We start from the raw sequence: 19760 nt of genomic DNA, 5'->3' as shown, positions 1-19760 counted from the left end.
CTCAAACTCAGCACTACTTCAAAACAGATAAACACACAAGGAGCAGTTACAATTAACTTCTGTTTTCAAAAGAAGTATTAGAGGTACCAGAACATATTCTTAATCTGGATGTCAATTTTCTTTGTTTGGAATAAATGAAAAAAACAGAAAAAGCATAGGAAATACTAGCATAGGAAACAAACAACAGATGAAACAGTAATAAGGGGGAAGGACACAACTTCTAACAAGGTAACAGTTAGTACCAGGCAGATAAATTTATTGTGCTCTTAACCAAGTCTCCTGTTACAGGTAAAGTGCTGTTGTGAATCTGTGAAATGGATTTCAGGATTAAGAGTTAACAAATTTATCTCCTCCTGAGCCACCTTATATCCTTATGAAAAGATATATTTTTATTTCTATTTTAATAGCATGCACCTTACTAATGCTGTTGCAGGTAATTTTACAAATAGAAATCAAGGGCAGTTTTGCCAATCAAAATGTTGCTGTTTTTCCATTGCAATTTAGAATATTTTCAGAGTTTTTTGCCAATTCAACTCTCTAGCTAAGTACGGGGATCATCTCATCTACATATATGTTATCTAAAACAAAGTCCAGTAGAAATTCATATCACACACACACATGGATGCACACATACAAAAAACAGCAGGACAGATAAAGGATTACAACAAATTCCATCCAGGATGATATACAGAAAATTAAGTGTTAATGAGCTGTAGACCTCTAAATAACTTATTTCTTCAACTCCTCTTTCTAAAATACCTTTGTATTAATATTTCTTAAAAATATAATTACTGATCACACTGAAATCAGTAATTCACAAATTCTCTTCAAAAAAACTCAACTGTTGGCCTGGGTTTTTACTTACATATGTCTTCCAGTTTTATATGTATTATGCACTATGTTTTATATTTCATTATGTATCATGTATATACCACTTTTTTTTTTTTTTTTTTTTTTTTTTTTTTTTTTTTTTTTTTAGTTTGTAGGTAATTTAGTTTCCAAGCATATAAATAGAGTTTACAATAGGCCTTGGAAAAGTGACTACAGCATATGCAGTAATTGCTACCCTGAAAGCCTCCATTTCAGATTTTTCATGGCTTCAAGAGAACCAGTAGTAAATTTCTCTTTCTACAATTTTAGTTCTGAACCCAATCATGTAAAACATTTTACTACAATATCTATCTCATTCCCTACAAGTATGTTTGGGAATGATTTGCCAATGAAAGTGAGAATGATTCTATGATTCCTTGAGATGTTATCAACAAATAACTGCAAATGAACTTCCAATTAAGCTCCATGATGCTGATGCTAAATGCTTCATTTGCACAAGCTCTTCAGAGAGCCAGTGTATTATCCTATTGAACTACTGAAATACAGAATTACATGGTATTAAAGGTGAGGTATGTGTTTATAGAGCCCATTGAATGCTTTCAAAAAAAAAAGACCTATAATATTTCATTGTTTAAAAGCAGGTTCTTTCTTTCTTTAAACCCTTTTAAAAGTCTATGAAAATTTTAATATCCACAGGATTTACACAGAGGTAAAATAGTAGAAGTATGGTTCTCAGAACAAAAAGATTTTCCATGTATTATAGAGCTCTCAAATACCAGAGCTCCTCTGAAAGGGTTGATTAATCATACTATTTAAAGGTTGTGACACATTTATGCCCAAACTAATGCAGGCAAAGCTAGTAATTCACAGTTACAAACCTGTGCAGGAGACAGCTTATGTGTTGGGACACTTGGCTTTAAATTCTGGTCCTTTTTGGACCCTGCTCATTTCTGGTATTGAACTCACTTAACTGTGATAACTTAACTCTCCTGTGTTAAGATATGAAGAGATTGGGGGGGGAAGCCTAATTTGTTGTTGTTTGATTTGCTCTAAAAATCCTTTGCCACTAAGGTTGACACAGAAGAACCATAAAAACTTAAGAATAGAGATAATAATTCGCATTCCTCCTTAGTCATGATCATAAACTTTAGATTCACTTCCTTAAAAAAAAAAAAAAAAAAAAAAGAAAGCTGCAGAACATGTATATAAAGCACAGAATTAGGTGTTGATCATAAACATACAGAAGATGTCAGACCAGTTTTAAATAACTATTTAAATGGGTTTTAGTAAATTATGAACATAGACCTTCAAGCTCTGTAGAACCAAAATTTAGTAAAGGCAGAGACTTAGTCAAGGCTTCTCTAGAGAGACAATGGATATTTGGTGCCAGCAGCACCCTAGAACCCTTTGAGTACAGTTGTGCTTATCATGGGCAAAGAAAAAGCCATACTGGTATATGCCAAGTAAAAGTTCTTCTCAACAGTTCATCCAAGCCAGAATACTGACATCTCAATTTATTTCCCTTACAAGCTTCCAAAGCATTTACCCATGAAAAATTTATGTACCTTGATTCATCTCTTTTCCACCAAAAAGAAGAAAAATGGACTGCATCCATGATTTTACCTTTCCATGATTTAAACTGAGAAATGGGGTTGTAGCAGCTGACTCCAGGAGAGTGAGGGGCAGCTATTGCTTAGGCAGGACTTATCCATAAGTATTTCTTGTGCCTGTCCCACAGTCATACTTTATTGCAAAGAAGGGAAATCCACAGAAACAGAGCTATTACACAAGTCTTAGGCTGGCAGCAATGTCCTAGGCTCAGACTGGCCATGTGTTGAGTACTAATAAGGCAGACCACCTCAGCCCAGTGTTTAAACCAAGATTACAGGAGTCTTTCTGCCACAGCCAAAGGACGGAATAGATTACACTAAGACCTGCTCCTGACATCCTTGAAAGTGTGTGATGCATAAGACATCTTGAAAGAGGAAGAGGACCGGAATCTGCATCCCTCTGTACAGAAGTTAGCAAAGGCAAAGACCAGAACAGTCAGTGGCAAAGACTTCAGAGAAAAGGAAGGCGAACCGCTTTTTCTAAAAATTAGGGGCAGGGTGGGAGAAAGCAATTGCATGTTCTTTACACAGTCACAAAGAGGAGGAAAAAACTGGGCACAGGAAAGATGAATCTGTGGAAAGTGAGACTCAGAGCTGAAGGTAGTTTATAATTAGCTCAGTTAGGAATATTCATTTAAAGGTTTTTAAATGCAGTGTAGGCAGCAATGAAGTTTGGCTTCTCTCCAAAAGTAGTTGCACTCATACCCAGAACCAGGACGGTCTCAGGAGAGATCAGTGAATTTAACGGAATTACTAGAATTTCCTCTTCTGGTCAAAAGTTAGTGCTACTGCCTGATGTACCAAATTACTCACCATTTAGGTTACTCCTGAGGCACATTTTTAAATAGCAATATTGAGTCTCCTTTATGTTTAGTTCAATATTCTCCATGTGACATAACAGAAACCATGACAAAAATACGTGTCCTGAGAGTACAGTTAGGAAAATATGACAATGTATCAGCAGTTTCATTTCTCCCTCTTCGACCCATGCATTTTAACTTCTTGGGTTTCCAGTTTGAATGTTATTACTATTTCATTAAGGCCATAACTATCTGTGTTCTGGTTCCTAAAAGCCCATTTGGCATAACATTCAAATTAGCAATAATGAGAAGAATACGCTCTTCCATCATCAAGTTTGTTACCTTGATGAATATCTCTCTGTAGAAAAATATGAAATGAGTTAATGTACCTGCCTATTAAAGCCACTTCAGGAGATGGCTGAACACATCAGTGGCCTATTAGCTAAAGAAAAATTCAACCTAAGGCCCAAGGAAGAAATACAGATGTATCTAAAAAGTGGATTTATTGCAGCTATTTCTTACAGTACTCAGAGAAAAAGTAGATGTCAGCAAAATTAGAAGTGCCAAAAGATCACACTAAAAAAGTTAGACAATTTTGGGGCTTTAGGATTTTGCATACAAAATAGTTAGGCTTATATGATTTTTTTTGCTACTTCCTTGTAGCTGAACTCAGATTATCTGCCACAATAAAAATCCCCCAACCAAGAAACAAACCCTCCACTGAAAAAAAAACCCCAAACCAGAGGAAGAAACTGATGAGAGTATTTGACCAGCTGAGTGAGGCTTCTATTTAGTGATCAAAGTGGCAGAATGGAACAAAATTTTGGATAAAATCTAAGGCCTGACAATTTGTTTTAGAGAGTATTATCAAAAGGATTATTGTTTCCACAACTATCTAGAAAAACAGAAATAAAAGACTTAGATATGGATATTAGTTTTCTTTTTTTCTTCTGAACTTCCTGTAGTGCCACTGAACTGTTTTCATGTAGAGATAGGTAAACCACTACTTTATAAATATAAGTAAATGTAAAATATTAAACTCATATTTGCTTTATTTATACTTACCTGGGAAAATATTGAGAAAAGCTGTTTTAACATTGAAAAAAGATTATTCCCACCAGTTGAAGAGCTAGAAATTCCCATTGTCACAAAAATTCAAAATTATCAAAGAGAGTTTAACAGATTTTAGAGCACACAGATAAAGGACCGGATTTATATAGAAATCTGGTAAGTAGGCTTAATCTTTGATAAGCAAAAAAGGACTGGAAAGATCTTCCAAAAAATTAAGTTTAGCTTTTTCTTCTGTTGGCATGGAGTCAGCTATTTGTAAACACACCTCTTTTATAAATACGCCAATCAGTATCTTTGAAGAGGGTTGTTGTTGTTTTTTTTTTTTCTAGTGATTTATTTCACCTGAGTCATGGTTGGTTTGGATTTCTCTTGCTTTGATTTTCTACCCAAACTATTTCCACTGGAAATTTATCCCAGGATGTGATGACTCACAGGGGAAGAAAAAAAAAAAAAAAGTCTTAAATTTAATCACAGTCACACACAAATTTTGTTCTTCTGCTACCTTTTCCTCATTATGTACCAGTGAGATGTATTTATCAGCAGGAATCTTATTTTCCCCCTGACTCTCCTACACTACACAAGACAAGGTTTTATAAACCCCTCTGTAATGTGGGTTCTGCTGTCATCTGAGTAGTATTTAATTGCATGTGCTCCACTTTGGGTTCCTACGATTTTCAAGCGCAAAAAAATCATAACTGAAATTATTCTAAGTGAAGTGGCCAATTCTTTACTGCTCCTGGAAAAACTCTGAACAGCAATCCTGATGCATCCTCAGAAATATTTGCTTTTTTTCACAGCTGTGCCACCCTGTGAGCTCTCACCTTTTGGTCAACCAGTAATACAGAGATGTGTTTTCTCTCTCAGTTAGTTCTAATAAGCCCACAGTTTAAAACAGAATTATATTTTACTGGCTCCAAATGACCTTCCATCGTCAACTACTTAGAGTGTATATCCGTTTCTATTATTAAAGTTCAAGCAGCCTTTCTGAATGGTATTCCTATGTTCCCCTGAGCTGCTTATTGTGGAAAAACCACCCTCCTTCTCCCATTTAACCAGTCCTTTGCTTTCTCGCCACAGTGATGTCATCAAAAGATTTACTTGGCACTAAACAATCATTTATATTACCTACTGCATTTTACATGATACTTTTAAACCATTACCAAATAGTTAAATTTCTACAAAATGTAAGTGCCTCTTCTCTGGTAATTAGAATTCCCGATTAAATTAATAACTCTTAATTATTTCTCAGCATCAAATGGTCCCAGTCATCACCTGGTGATAGTCTCGTAACAAAACAGATGTTAACTTTCTCTGAAAGTACCTATCCCTGTTATTTTATAAAAAAATGTTGATTTCACCTCTTTTATTGTAATGCTGATGGGAGTTAGAGGCTGAATGCACTCTCTTGGAAACACATCAGTTACACTATAAAAGAAATGGTCAGTATCACCAAACACTGAAGGTCTTATTTCTTGCTGTAGACATAAATTAAAGGATAATAAATAGCAAGGATTTTAGTGTTCCTTGTAACATGTTGTGAATTCTTACAATTCAAGAGTAGAAAGCAAACATAGCCACTACAGTATTGAAATAACACAAATATTCTGAAATATTAAAAAATTGATATTTCTTAGCCAAGACAAATGAGTTCTGAAATCTTTAAGCAATCTAATTTATTTTGCTTTACCGAAAAGTATTCAACTAAGTCAAGACAAGGACATGTCAGCTTTACCACAGCTGTCATTTTCCCATACATTTAACAGTCAAGGAGTTACAGGAAAAATCTATAGGAACAGGCTGCTTAATAATTCTACACACAAACACACACATAAATGCCTTTGAGGCATATTAGCTTTAAAAGTAAACTTATGTCACCCAAAATGGCTCATGAACTATGCAACATATATTACAAATAATTATTCTTTGGACATATCATATAGCAATAACTGATGACCTAAATTCCTTAATTTCAAAGTAAATTGGCATTAACACACAAAAAACATAGGTGAAATTAATTTTCGATAGTACAGGTTTTGTTGCCACATGAGGGCTTTGTAGACCTTAAAAATGGGAATTTCCATCTTTGTTTTCAATTGTCTATCCTGTTTGGCACAAAAAATTAACTGATAAACTAATTCATATAGTAGAACATGCTGAATAAGAATATTTATTAGCCTGAAACTTAATTTCCCTACAGATCCCTGGTAATCTCCTGGATTTCTACATTTCTTTAACACATTGAGCTTATTTGTGAACAATTCTCATCTTTGAGGATACTTTGAAATCAGTTCCAAGTTATTTAAATACTTAAACATATCAAACCAGATTCATCTGACTGTACTTAAGGCAAACTTTTTGTTTCTGAGCATATTCACTGAGCATACATAATTGGTAATAGAGGGTTATTAATTCAATTGCTTGTTAATACAAGTGTTTGGTCAGCACAGATTATATGTGCTATTCATGTAGAGAAAATGTGCTGACCCAATTCTAACATATGTATAAGTATGGTTGGGTGTATATTTGCAGTCAGGTCTTACACTTCATCAAGAATTTTGCCTAAACAGACTCACTTTCCAAACAAAGGTTTGATCAACTGTTGAATGCAGAGCCATCCTTGCAGTCTTGTTTTATCCAAAACCATGGATTGGGATTTCTTTCTATTTCAATCTCACATTATGTTTTGTTTCAGGAAGTGAAAATCAGGACTCATATTTGTTGCTACCTAAATGGTACACCAGATTTTACAAATGTTATTACAATAGAGGCATGCAAAGTACAGGAAGTAACAAGATCTGCTTTCCCTGCCTAATTTATTAATATTTTCATGTTGCTTTTTGTAGGAACAAAATAATAAAAATGCAAACATATATAGACAAATCTCTCAAATATATGTAGATATGTACACTTTCATAAGCATGCAATACAACATGCTACATTCCTTAAAGATGGAGTGGTTTATGCCTCTTTTGTTTCTTTTGCCTCTTTCTCAGTGCTATAATGGAATCCTGTGTCTGAGCACCAGACTTCAAATGAGAGATCTATTCAAAACAAGCACAGACAAAATAAGTGGTTTCCTTAGTAATGGAAATTATGTGAAAGCCTCTGAAACAACTCCTCCTCCAGTAAGTCATGGTGTACATGATTCTTTCTACCCCCAGCTTATTGATTTAAAGATAGATCTACATCTAAATAAAAATATTTAATGTGTAGAGTTTTTGGCAGTGAAACTAGAGACGAGGGAGAAGACATTTACTGCATTCCTAGTTACATTGTTTGGGTTTTAATCAGTATGGATGTTTTATGTTCCAGTGACCTTTTAGTTAATTTTCTAGATCTGCAAGTTGAAAAAAATGAAATTGTAAAACTAAACTACTAAGGACTTGTACCCATTACACTCCCATAGTTTAGCATACTTTAGGTAGCCATATTCTGAACATACACTGCACTTATCTGTGCTGTTTCTTGTCATCACCAGGACAAATTCATGCTATTGATGGCATTGGAAAGCATTTGATAGTTCTCTCAGTCTCAGAGTAAAAGTAACTAAAAGCAAAATGACATTCTAGTTCTAATATTTAGCTTAGTGACTCTAAAGTTTTCCAAATCACCAATGCAGCTCTTGTGCAAATAGTTTTGAAAAGCAGATAATTTAGAACATCTATTGTTATCCATCCATTTTGATATTAAACCACACTAAAATTCAACAAGAATAGTTCATTTCATTTCATTAAAAAAGTTAAGAAATTCAAGTTGGAAGTTCTGCCCTTGAGAGACGCACACTACATATAGGGCATTTATTGCCACCAATGTGGCATTATCAGGGAAGGTGGCTAAATTTAAAATATAATTATTATAGCGAGAAGGAGGTTTCATTTCACTGATCACATACCATTTGCCACACCACACAGTGTCAACAGAAAAGTTACAAATCTGTTTCAGATAAAACATCAGTTAATGTTCCATAGACAGGCAAATAGATAGGAACAAAGAAATGGAAAATGGCTTCTCTATAAGGACAGAAATTTCAAGACCTATTACTACCCAATGACAATAAACTGACACCTGGTGGATTCCATTCCACCAGGATGGAAATTCTAGGCCTTACATTCAAATCATTACTGCTACTACTTTCTTCATCAGCCTTAGATACAGATTAACTCCAAGAGCTATGACACTATCTGCGACATTCCATGCGCCTTCTGGGTCCCGCAAACAAGGATCATAAACAAGCAGATCCTTAAGAAATCAACAAGAGTATCTCGGTCTTAAAGATCCACCACAGAGAAGATCCCAACAAGTTATATCAAATTAACGAAGGCTACAAAACCTGAGATGTCACCATAAGTAAGACATAAACTTACTGAGATGAAATCAATTTTTAAACATATACACTGAGCTTGAAAATTGCTTTACAGATATTTCATCTGCCTTATCCAGCTGCATATAAAGATTCTCTAGCTGCTTTTCACTACTCTGTCTTCATTAAAAATCTCATGTGACATAGCAAGGTTGTTGCTATGCATGACTCACTTCCAGCCTTCTGCAGATACCGGTATGCCAGGGACTCTTGTCTATTAAAATAGGGTCAAGGATGAAAAGCAGAAGAACTCAGATATCATCCTGTATTGGACCCAGTAGGGGCAAAACTTATTAAGATTTTTCAGACCTCAAGCCACCCCTGCAGAAGGCTGACTATGGCTCTGGGACCTATAAGGAGGAACACTATAGCTTTTGCCAGGGATCTCATACTTCTTGTTTCATAGAAAACAGTTGCTACATGAATAGGCAAGTTTTCTGGAGTCGGAAATATCTCCTTGATCACCAAAATCAGCTCCTCACCTCTTTCATTCAACCCCATCACACATGACTGAATATGCCTTTACTATAAGGCGCTTCACTATGCAGTTTCAGATTTTGCCAAGTCATATAGCACCTACTACCTACATAGCATTTAATCAAGTAACTGGGGCTTTGTGTATAAGTGAATTTTTCCTTATGTCAAATTCTTTACAGATTTGTTTCCATCTGCTCTTGCTCTATTGGATCAACACTTACTCTCAGATCCGATAAAAGAAATTTCATAGCAGGTTAAGTAATCTGATATAGCATTTTCCATTACGAAGTGCAACTCTAGAAATTTGAATTCATTGTTGGCAACAAGCCTTTCATCCTCAAAAAAGACAAAGAAGGAGAGCCAGAAATGTTGCTTTTGTTTATCACTGAAAAAATGATTCAGTTTAGGATAGATACATATTAATAAAAATTAGTCTGTATGGGAGCATAGCCCTTTTAGGAAAATGTCAATAGCCTGGCCAGAATATCTAAAAATGCACATGACAATGTCAGGTTGATGACATTGCAATGAAAATGCTGGCAGAACATGGTTACATGAAATGGTGGCTCTTTTTTCTCTCTTCCAGGTAAAACACACAATGACAACTGGCTAAAATTAATTAGTCAATTAATAAATTAACTGATGACACCACAACACAGATTTCTTTGAAACTGACCTTTGCTCAGAAAGGAATACCTCCCCACAACCCACATGGACGATACAATAAGGGTGTGCTTTGCAGAACTGCCAAGAATTAATCTGTCAAATAAACGCTAGCTCACCTCTTTTTTTCCCCTATGGGCACTTTACTCTACAAGAAGAAAGTGACAATTGCCACCACTGAGCCTCCTCCTTGTAGTCACAGTGCCTCAGAAACCAGGATAGGAGCACGTGCAGTCATAGGTGAAAAAGGTGTTCCAAAAGTGTTGTCTCTTTTACACATGGACATGATCTGCATGCATACACACTTCAAAAAAAAAAAAAAATTAATTGCCAATTTCTGATATAAAGTGTATCATCTTAGAATTTAAATCAAATAATTGTGGGATTTTTACTGTAACTGCATAGTATTTATTACAGTTTCTAACTATTCTTGCTGCATTCTAAACAGAGCTGTGTTCTCACAGACTGAAAACACTAGAAATGATCATGGTTAATCCTGAACCACAGAAAAGGATAGGGAGGCCCAAGGATGCTCTGCCTTTCTACATAATGAAAAACAGGAAAAAGTTTTGAAATCATTGTCCAATTTCGAGAAAAATGAAGACACAGAATCATTTTATTTTAATAACTAAGGGGTTTATGGACTGTGTTTATTGTCCATTACAAACAAATAATTAATTAGTTTATTTAATGTGCACTCAGTAATCAGATAAAATGTATGCTAAATAAATTGCTGGAGTTAGTCTGCATTAATTTCATTGTCTCTCAGTCTGAGAGAATTTTTTTCTATCCTGTAACCTACTAAGCTATATATATGATTTTCATAGAATAGATTACCTTGCCATTTTAAAACCTCCAGGCATCATAGAGAAATCAGCAGAAAAATAACTTAATGAACATTAATAATTGTAATTATTTTGGTTAGAAAAGACATTTTTCTCCTGCAGATAGCTTGAAAAAATATTCTTTAGCATTACCTAAATTATAAAATTTAAATACTTCACCTTTTTTTAAGAAACAGAATTTTATCATGATTTAATAACATTTTAACTAATATGTAAATGTATGCCTATCAAGGAAGTACTTTAATTGCATATATAGTCTATCATAAGAACTCACTTTCTTTACACAAGTATACTTTAGTTGATTTAATTATCTACCCCTCTAATTACACAGTTCATACCAATCAACCAAAATGAAGCACTTCTCTAATCTTAATTTCACATGTCAAATCACTGGATATGTTTTTGCATGATTCTCATGTTAATTAGAAAGCCAGATATCGAATGAACAACAGTGAGTTCATGAGGAGGTTAGGGGTAAAATCCAAGAAAGATTTCACATAGGGCAATGCTGGTCCCTATCTATCTACCTTTCTCCAGATCATCTGTTTCTCCAATGGATGATATGAGAAATAGCAGTTTTCAGTCGTCTTTAAAAGAACATGTTCCACTATTTCCAAACTTTTTGAAACTTTCTTGTCTCTTACTCCACCCACAATCCCACCCCGGTAGCACAGGTTAATATCTTTCATGGGGGAGAGGTAGGAGAGGGCTGAGATCAGGAAAGATTTCCATTTTTCTTGTGACAGGAAGTCTTACTCTTCTGGCTTTGGGTTGTGCTTACTTAAAACATGCTGAGCATTATCCCATCCAACACGGGACACGATGTTGTGCAGCAGGGAAGGCTTGTAGATTGACTTGGAAGTTTAAAATGGCTTGCATTTAGAGCTCATACTGGTGACCATTACGTACATCACAGGCTCCAAGAGCCATCTCTTGGGGGCAAAGGAGAAACGAGGTTTCACCAATGAGCCCTGAGGCAGCACAGAGAGTCTCTCATGTTGTAGGATATCAATAGATACATCTTTGTATTATAGACTGTTAGACACTGAGGAAAGATGATGTGAGATCCTTCTGGATCTTAGTTTTCCCTATCCCAACCTCAGGCAAGAAGACCAGAAAGGTAACTAAAGATGTGTTAGCCCCAACTTTTTTGATATAACTCTTTAAGTCACATTAGAAAAATATCTGAATATCCATAACAAAGAATGAGAGAAAATGAAAAGGCCACTTGGCCTTTCCCTGGCCCAGAGTAACGCACCTATTCTCATTTAATCAGTCACTTTAATGCTATTATTTCATGTATGAAACAGTCCCACTTAGTTGGATGAGTGAAAAATGACCAGCAGACAGCTTAGAAAAGTTTAACACTTTGTTCACTTTAGTTACCTTAAGTGCAGTATTCAAAAATTGGAGGCAGAAGGAAAAGACTGCTTTAACAGTAAAGCCACAGTGTAAGTACTGGTGAGTCTAACAGGAGTAGTTTTGTAAAATTTGCCCTAGCCTATTATAACAACCTGAAATTTATTCAGAATGGTGGCATTAATTTAATTCTCTTTTCATAATAAGTGATTTTATGAATAATAAAATTATTTTCTTACCAAAAAAAATTAAAAATAAAAAATAATGCAGTCCAAGATCTCAGACTCAAAGTGAATTGAGATGAAATTCGGTATTCATAAAATAGCGACCATTTTATTGTAAAATTTTGGTGCTATTGCTTTTGCAAAAGGTACATTAATTCACGCCATTTACTAATCTTCAGAAATTTTTCATGCTCTTATTAGACAAGACCGTGAGCCTTTCTTTCTCAAAGCAGACGAGTGTGAAATGAGAACCACATCTCCCTTCAGTCCACTAGAGGGTGGCCTGACTTGCTCAGGGCTGTGGGACAGAATTCACGCAAGAGATCCAACATTTTCTTCTTTTTGACCTGTTGATAACCAAGTCTTTGTGCTTCATTATTTATCATCTCCTATTATAAAGTCATTTCTTTTACATAAACAGCATATATGATGAAAAAACCTTTTCCTAACAACATCTCATTTACTGTTTTGTATATCTAGGAGAAGGGGTGATGATAATCACAAATTATTCTATAGGTTTTAAAACCTTCATAGTTTGTATGGCCTTTGGTCATGGGCACAGAATAAACAGGGAAAAAATAAATCATTCACCAAAGAGCATGGCACAAAGGGAGAAAGAAGAAAGAAAGGGAAGGAAAAATCTGGGTATCCTATTGTTTATATAATTGGATGGCCATAAAAGATAGACTCAAGAAGAGAGAGATTGAGAGAAACTGACTTTTTATTAAACCGATCCCTTTCACAGTTCATTCTGAAATGTTATTTCTCGGGAAGATGTACTATTGCTCTTACTTTCTACTGATAAGCACAGGTAGTAAAAGGTAATATTTGACAAAATTTGGAAGAGGAAGAATAATAAAATCTTTTCCAGTCTTAAGCTTAAAAAAAAAAAAGGCACCAAAACGGGGGGCGAGGCACAACACATTTTTCCCGAAACGTTTCATCATACAGTATCCTCTGAACTACAGCAGCCTTTGCAGAACTTCAGTGATGTCTAATAAGTTGTTCTGAGTACAGAAAACGGCCCTTAAAAGAAAAATAAATCAATAAATTAGAAAGGGGTGCGGGGGGAGCAAATGTGGACCTCCCAGTCTGTTGTGCACAGACAGAAAGCATGTCCTGTAGCTCCCACAAATCGGAAGCGGTATCTGGGCGCGCGCACGGGCTGGCTCCGCGCTCCCGTGCCCGAGCAGCAGCGGCAGCGGCGCGCACAGACCTCTCCCCGCGGGCGCGCAGCCGGGCACAGCCAGGCACCCGCTCCTCTCTGGGGAGCCCAGGGGCTCCGCTATTAACCACCGCCGAACAGCAGCACCATGTCACTGTGACAGCCGAACGCCTGAGCGATGCACCGCTAACCACCATGGAAACAAGGAGAAATAAGAGCAGCTAGCGAGCATCTCTCTCCCCCCCCCCACCCCACCCCCGCCTCCTCTCTCCGCTGGATTGCGAGCCTCAGACAGCCAGGCAGCAACAGCGCCTGGCAAACGCAAGGGATCTCAGCTGGCAGCACAGAGAGTCTCTCATGTTGTAGGATATCAATAGATACATCTTTGTATTATAGACTGTTAGACACACGCATGCACACTGACTCACACCCATACATACATGTGTGCTCATCTATACAGACTCTGGCTTTAATACAAGTATGTCGCTACCTGAACTAAGGATTCAAAATCACTGAGATGCAAGAACTCCTCCAGCTCTGAAACTACTCTTATTATAGGGTAAGTTCCTTTTTATTTTCAATTTTACCCTGGCTTTTATCTTAACTTCTAGACTCTTTCCCCTTTCTTCTTTTTGGAAAGTTATCTTACAAGTCTATTTTCACATTTTACTTTCTGAACAGAAATGCAAATGCAATATGTTTTTTATGCCAGAGATAATCTAAATATGCTTGCAATAGTATCAGATTTGTGCATTTGATAGCTTGAAAGAACATCAACGGATAAAAAATATAAAAGGAGAATGTTTCCACTGATGTTTCAGAGGCAATATCAAATTAAACACTTCCTCTGTGTTTTGAAACCCGTAAAACAAGATACAGGACAGTCTCCTTTCTTCTCTCCAGTGCTAGGATTAAGGGAAATGCTGTTTATGTCAAGACCTAAAAACCACTGAGCAATGAGGCTGGATGAGCATATCACAAACAGTTATTGAATTTCTGCCAGGCTACATCTTAAGGATCGTGGCAAAATGACTTCGCTTAAAAACATCCCCTTTCCAGTCAGAAGGGACAGTGTGAATGTCTGATTACTGATGCAGCTGGAACGGACGCGTTAGGTAAAAAGGATCACGTTCAGCAGAGGAGTTCTAATCTTCTTTGGTAATTAACAGGATCTCAGCAGGGTGCCTCTATTTACATGGAAGGAGAGTGTTTAAATCCATCACTATAAAAGCTTTGCCTGTTTTAGCATAGCAAGGCTCAGAACTATTTGTCTTTGCTTTCCATGTCTTTGTTTTCACATGTCTAGCTGGAGTTTTTGCCCAGCACTGCTGATGAGAAAGAGAGCCCAACACAGGGGGAATGAGAAGGCAGCAAATGCAGGGGGCTAGAAAAATATCAGTGATTTTCTATTTAACCAATTTAATCAACTTAAAATTCCAGGCAAGCACTACAGTTGTCTAATGTGCTTGTGCTTATGCATGTGTATGCCATTTCTTCCATGCAGTATGAGAGTACCTCAGCATTCAGATGAAAACACATTCAGTAAAGTGCATCAGCATGGATCTGTGATTCAGGCATCAGTGAAAGAGAGAGATAGATTTTACTTTAAACCATGAAAAAGACAGCTTAGCCCTCTAATGCATGCTTCAAAGTGAAAAAAAAATACAATCTGCATCTTCCTGTATGTTTTTGTTTGCTTTTTAGAGTACTACATCTGTATTAAAAACACCTCAGTATTTTGATTATTTCTCCTACCCCTTTTTCTCCCTTCAGCCCCCTCACTCCCATGCACTCTGGAGAACATCATAAAGATTCTGTTCCTTTGCACCAATGTAATTATTTGCTTGTAATTTTAGACCTAGTGTGTTCTGAGAAACAAATACTGTGAAAGAGCCATCAACAGATAGCCACTGGCTTCAAGTCTGTCACCTTTCCAAAAATGTCAGGAAATGGGTAGCTTAACAATATGTATGGTAAGAAGTCAATTAATTCAGGTGACCTTTGTAAATGGTGACAATAAAGCAGCTCTGACAATATGCTACAGCATTCGACATCCCTCTGGAAAATGAATGAGCTTAAGAAGAGGTTTTCTTTTCAGAGTACAAAATGAAAGGTATTGAAGCATTAGCTCCTGCTATTGGCAAGGTTGCTTCCTATATTTCAGAAGATCTGTGAAACCTGTTTAAAGCAAGCTGACTTATTTTATTATATGAAACACAATCTCTAGTCTAATTAATTAAATATCCTGTTGTCATTCACACTGCACGTGCACTTTAGTTGTTAAAACAAGCATTTCCAGCTCCTGGTTTGAATTTTTACAAAATGTGCTATAAAATAAGTAGAGGAAAAATCAGATTCTGATTTCTTCATGCTATGTGCAAAGGACTACTCAGAGGAAACTTTTTCTACATGCCTTGGTAGCTGCTCAGCTTTCCTGAACATCTATCCTTATTCATTTTTAATGTAGAAAATAAGTAAATATGAGTAACTTTACACAAATGCATCTTGGGTTTTGCCACATATACTCTAATGTGCTACTTCAAAATATTATACAGATATGCCAAAGAGCTTCAGAAAAATGTGGCCATTTCAATCACACATGTACAGAGTACATATGCTGTAGATGGAGCATCTCTACACAGCACAGACATTCTTAACCAGCAAACCAGGCAAAATGTATGGTGACTGTATTTTGGTTAATACTCCCTCAAAGCTCCTGCAATAATGTTGTAGTGTGAGCCAACGACTGGCTGATGTTGTTATGGTAACCCCGAAGTCCCGCCTTTTAGGGTGGCAGCTCTGAGCATGACATCGGAGCATGCCTGCTTGGAGTACCCTGAAGTGGGTGAGTACTTCATTCTTGCGCCTGAATTAGACCAGATCAACTAAGCAATGTTGCTACCTGTAATGCAGATCAAAAAATATAATGTATAATCTTTGTTAACTGATCAAGATTGAGTAGCTTATGGAAATACTCATGTCCTGCTTTTCACTTGTAAACACTTGCTCCTTGTCACTAGAAAACAAAACTAAGTGTTGGCAAGAGCGAGTGAACCATTTAGGGGTGCTGGGACCACTTCCTTTAACTCTCACCCATAACCTTTATTATATTAATAATTACAAGCAAACCAAAAGCTTTGCTGCTTGCTGACAATCACTTTAACTGATGTCAGACTGGTATTTAATAGCCAAGTTTTAGAGTATTAAAACAATAGAATATAAGCAGTAGAAAACAAAAGAGCTCTATCTACAATTGAAACAAAAGTCACCACAGAGAGAAAAATGATACCTTTTTTGAACTATATATAGATGGTTTTAGTGATTTGTGGTATATTAATGTTTTAGGTAATTCATATATCCTTTCTTCAGATATTTCCATTAAAAGTTGAAGGAAAAACAAAACTCTTGAGAGAGACACTGTCAGAAACTACCTTAACATACTCCTCCATGTCAAATACCACAAACTCTACTCAATATCAGGTAGCAAAAACTGACAATGAAAAACCAATTTCACGTGTAACACTCAAGGAACTATTTTCTGAAGACAAAGGAATGGACAGGTTCTAAAATTATTCTGAGGATCAAATATTCTAATTATTTTTTAACAGAAAAAAATGCCTTCTACAAGCCTTCATACTACTTTAAAAGAATACTAATTCTCATGCTAACAACACAACAAACAATTAAAATCCTTTGCTTCACTGAAAGAAAATGCCAGTAGAATTTGAGAAGAAACAGTAGTGACAGATGTCATTAGAAAGGTCATTAAACACATTACTATTAAGAGAAAAATCAATGCTTCTCATTAAAACTGTAATGTAACTGTAAAAAGGAACTACCATGCCTTTTACTTATTCAACTGACCAGTCCACAAACTGTTTAAAAGCTGTTATTGTGGAATAGTGTCGTTCATAAAGAGCCTATTTAAATAAACAGTATGACCTTCAGTGTTATACACAAAATTTATATATTATTTCATCATTTTTTCCTCAATAAATTCATATCCTCAACTGAACTGATAAACGTTTATTCGCACAGCACATGGAGCTATACTCATCTGCACCAGAGAAAGATCCAATATGGATGTCAATAAGATTTTTTCACATTGGGTTCTTTGTGGAGTAGCTGAATGTGACACCTTGTGAGAAAGAGAATTTTGAGGGCCAAATACAAACTACTTCCACAATTTTGCTTGATCTAATTACCCTCTCCCACCAGGATTTCATATTCTTTATACATGGAACATCAACCATATTGCAAGCTACAGGCCTGCTCTCTCCCCTAGCATTCACCAAACTGCTTGCTTTTCTTCAAAGCAAAAACAAATGCAGACATTAAAATGAAGGGGAAGTTTCATTTTATAATCACAAATTTATACAGCATATCCTCAAAACCATTATCCTTCATTTAGAAATACTTATTTTTCACAAAAGATTTATCTCAACTCTCCTTCAGCTTGGCCACAAGCAGCAGTGGTCTAATTCAAAGGAAATAAGAAATAGGATCTCTGTAGTCACATTATTCCTATTCAGTTATTGTATTTCTGGAATTCATTAAAATGTCTGCCCCAAATTTAATGGTAGCTTAACTTTACTGACCTCTGTGTTAGAGTAGAAAAGAATTTTTGCCTCTTTTGTGCTCCCAGCTCCCCGCCTCAGTCAAACTGGGAAATGCTTTTTGACAACACTGGCACAAAAGAAATCATTTACCTTTTCTCTTTCCTGAATAAGCATCTGTATTCAGAGGTAAACACTGCAAAGCAAAATGAAATCCTACAGGGAATATTTTTTCAAAATGTTTACTAATTATTAGTATTACCCCAAGAGTCTTTTAATAGACATTTATTGTTATGCCAATAGCAACCAGTCTGCCAGGAAATACTTTAAATTCTCTATAACATTTGGCATTAAAAATGTACAAATCTTAAGTTCAGCTGTACCAAAAATCCCTGAGCATCCAGCTAAGAGTATAAAAAAGTGAAGAATAAATGTTTTGATACAATTATATGTCTACGGATCAGACAGTTTTAGAAATTACTTATTTAATAAATTATGGAATAATAAAAAAAGCGTGGTGTAATAGAACACACAATAAAGAGCAAAGTTGTGCATTGAGACATTTTTTTTAAATTGCCATAGTACTCCATAGTATAGTATTCCATTATACAATCACCCTTGATAAGAAAAGATGACTCCCAAATTGTCTTTGAAAAAGCAACATGATGGTCAGACATTACTAGGGCTCTCCGAGTGTCGTGTTGAGAAGTTAAAGGAAACTGGGTTGGTTAGTTTTGTCATGATGCTAAAACAAAAAGTCGTTCTTATTTGAAATAGAATGAGAAATATATACCAGATTTGGGAGGCATTTAAATAAGTACAATTACGGGACTCATGCCCTGAATAAGGATAAATACAAATGTCTCCTACTTTACAATTGTAGCATAAATCTGCTGAAAACAGATATATATGTGTCGCTATTTATATCATATTTATGTGATTTATTCAGTACCTAAAGACCTAATAAAATTTTTTATCTTGACAGGAATAATTTTTATGTGAAAACAGAAACTTTTCTCAAAGATTTTAGCTAGTGTCACTGTAGCTATAAATAGAAAGACTAGAGAGAGAGATTTGTTTCTTCACCCCAAGCTCATTCCTGTTGCCAAGTTCTCTCAAGTCACTGAACTTCCTCTCCCCTCTGGAAAGAAGCTTTCTCTAGAGGTCATGTCAAGCATCAGCAATTTTTGCAGATGACACTTAACAGTGAGCTAATTCACCCAAGTGCAGTACAGTGCAGTGCAGTGTTTCCACCCAAATGCAGAGTTACCTGCTGAGCTCCCCACCCCAGCTGGCTCCATGTTGCATGCCATGGAAAGAGCTGAGAGACGGGAGAGCCCACTCTGGTCAAGGCTCACATGGGAGATGCGTATTCCAGAAAAAAAAACTCTTTTCTGTGTAACAGCAACTCCAAACCCACTGCATAATACTAAACTGCTCTCTTTTGTATTCCATACAGAAATCAGGCAGTGCTGCAAAAATTCTCCCTGTCTCTGCAACTGCAAAAGGATGCTCTGAAACTATTCAATCAGTTAATGAAATACAGTATTTTATCTTGACAAATTCTACACAAGTAAAAAAAAAGCCCTTTAGTATGAAAAATATAATTACAGTTAAGTGGTGCTTCATTACCACTGTAGCTTGAGGGACAATCTCTGCACAACTTCTATTTAATATCACTTTATAACAAAACATAGTTACTTAGGTTACTCTCCTAAGTATAACACTAAAAGATTTTTCTAGATATATCGCGTATATTGCACCATTTTTAACATATATTTCTTTTTTGCACAAGACGT

The 19760-nt window shown here is 36.0% G+C and overlaps 2 protein-coding genes across 3 annotated transcripts in view; one reads left to right on the top strand and one right to left on the bottom strand.

Moving 5' to 3' along the window:
- IMMP2L (inner mitochondrial membrane peptidase subunit 2) overlaps positions 1 to 19760 on the bottom strand; it is a 410658-nt gene that overhangs the window by 199390 nt on the left and 191508 nt on the right. The gene's annotated exons all lie outside the window — the stretch shown is intronic.
- The window catches only part of LRRN3 (leucine rich repeat neuronal 3), a 31610-nt gene continuing 25571 nt past the window's right edge, over positions 13722 to 19760 (top strand). Inside the window, exon 1 of the mRNA XM_066183073.1 lies at positions 13722 to 13964. The gene's annotated coding sequence lies outside the window, so the exon portion shown is untranslated. The remainder of the gene's footprint in view (positions 13965 to 19760) is intronic.

This window comes from Chamaea fasciata, unplaced genomic scaffold (assembly GCF_029207755.1).
Source record: "Chamaea fasciata isolate MVZ Bird 193981 ecotype frontalis unplaced genomic scaffold, bChaFas1.0.hap1 SCAF_5, whole genome shotgun sequence".
Lineage (NCBI taxonomy): Eukaryota > Metazoa > Chordata > Aves > Passeriformes > Sylviidae > Chamaea > Chamaea fasciata.
This window is presented reverse-complemented; position numbering and strand designations above follow the sequence as displayed.